Genomic DNA, 2,541 nt, shown 5'->3' with positions numbered 1-2,541 from the left:
CAACGTAGCATCTGAGAAGTGCCGAAAGTTGGTCATGCGCACATTATATTTCATGTGTGTGTTTGTATGTGTGTGTTCAGGTATGTCAATGAGCACCATTGTGTATCATAACATGTAGGACATTCCTGTTATACAACATGCAATGAATGATAAATGCACAATCATGTTGATGCAACAAGTGTTGAGGCAACTAGACTATTTTTATATGTCTTTTAAATGATATGAAATTCCTGGATTATTTTGTTTCTTTCTTTCTTTCTGCATTTGCAGCAAATGTTGATGCATCAGAGAAAATATTGAGGTTATCAGAAATGTTTGTATATTGTAACGTGTCTCCCAATTCTTTGTGCAGTGTGTATATTTTCTTTTATCAAGATAAGAGATGGTTAATCATGTGGCAGGGAATTTCACATAGAGTGTGGAAACTCATGTAGCTTCATTGTTTGCTACAATTTGTCAATATACTGCAGTAGTTCTTATTCTTTCACCAATCCGATTAATTTTGCACCTCTTCTTTAATTTGCCAGCTGTGATACAGCCATGGCCTCAAATTTTACATACAACTCATGCATACAAAGTTTTGCCCCACTCACAAAGGGCTCTCTTATTCTGTGGGTAAGATTTGCTGATGTAAGGGTCTTTTTTCATTCTTTGTTCATTCTTCTATTGAAATTTACTAAATGTATGCGTCTGTTAGATGTAAGTAGAATTATTACCAAAAGCTATTATATCATCTTGTCTCACTTATGTCAGTGTATACTTCATCATAAAAACAGCTGAAAGGAGATATTTACCTCTGCCAAGGAAGGAGGTTATGTTTTCATTACCGTTGGTTTTTTTGTTTGTCTGTGTGCAAAATATCTCAAAAAGTTACGAACAGATTTGGATGGAATTTGCAGGAAAGGTTGAGAATGACACAAGGAACAGATGATTAAATTTTGGTAGTGATCCAAAAACTTTTCTGGATTTTATGAAGGGTTTTCTATATTTTGACAGGTAGGGTCAATAAACTTGGGAGTTCAAGCTGCGCTTTTTTTATGTTTTCATACGCGCACTAAGGTGCGTGCTCTACTGCGAGGGTTTATGACTTAGCAAAAGGCTTCTATGATTGGGAAGTCTGGCGATTTTCAGCATGCATACACATGGGTGAAAATCACTCATGTGGTAGAAGAAGATCGTTGGTGGAAATTAGCTGCTTGGCGGAGGTCTGCGCTCTCAGAGTGCTTCTCTATTCATTGTTTATATTTGCTTTCAACACAAGAGTCTTTGTAGATGTTTGCTTCTTGGTTGTGTTTTAATTCATGGTGCTGCAGTGTGATTCAGGTAAATAGAAACACAGCAATTAATATGTACTTACAATCTAGCCTGTCCCAACAACATCCACAGAGACTCCAACCCCAAGCACTTTCTGATCTGGAGATTCTCCCACCTGAAACCCCTGGCAAACTGGAGACTCCAACTTGATGTGCGCGAAGCGCCAAGTCTCTTGCGGCCGGGATCCAGGGTTCTAGCTCTAGGGTTGTAGATGCTCTCTTGTGCTATCTCAGGCTTATTTTCAACATACGATGACACTAAGTAAGTAATATTTCATTGACTCAAATCATCGGCGTTTGGGTGTGAGAAGAATCCTTTCAATCGGGAGAAAATACATCTTAAGCAGGGCACGGGAGAAATTAAATCGCAAGCGGGAGAACGAGAGATTTTGCGAAAATGGACCTTCGATGGAAGATCTCCCATCGAAAGTGGGAGAGTTGGAGTCTCTGCCTCCACTCCATAGTGGCTAGACATACACACACACACACACACACACACACACATGAATGTCCCTGCACAATACAATGTCAATGCACATTATATTTCAGATAGTTGTAAGCACAGTCAAAGTATAGTGATTATCTGTGTAGTGTAGCCTCCAATCATTGATTTTACTTTTGTTTTTTCCATGGGCCCCCATTCCTAGTCGATGTGAGGAATTTTTCCAGATATAAAAAGGTAATTTTGTAAGTCCCATCGCTATTATTTTCTTATCATGTTTATCCCAGATAAAACAAGATAGCTGATGTAACAGGCACATTTTAGTAGTCTCAAACATCTCGTTCCCGTGCATCTGCTTTGCAAGTCGATGACATGAATTTAATCAGTTGATTTTTCTGTTTTTGTAATGATCCCTGGTTTTTCCATTTATGGCTAAATTTATGGTGATTCATGAATGTCAATAACTCCTACTTCAGATCCCCCCACAAAAAAAAAAAAAATATATATATATATATATATATATATGCTAATTGCCAGTGTAGTTTGTTACCAATGGTATTTGAGGATCATTCCACAATGTGGAGTCATTTCCTGCAGTTAAAACTAATAACATAGCAGCTCTATTGTTGTGATGTGTTACAAATTCAAAAGGGCTGCCTACTCACTTGTGGTGCAGTACTGTTCACTTTATTTTTTGAGTTGTCTGCATAGACAGGTTTGATCGTTATACTCATACATTTTTGTGCTGTTAAGTGGATGCTATATGTATGAAACATGACCTCTATT

Source organism: Diadema antillarum, unplaced genomic scaffold (assembly GCF_040938485.1).
Source record: "Diadema antillarum isolate AM-2024a unplaced genomic scaffold, OU_Dant_1.0 seq00001494_RagTag, whole genome shotgun sequence".
NCBI classification, from domain to species: Eukaryota; Metazoa; Echinodermata; class Echinoidea; order Diadematoida; family Diadematidae; genus Diadema; species Diadema antillarum.
This window is presented reverse-complemented; position numbering follows the sequence as displayed.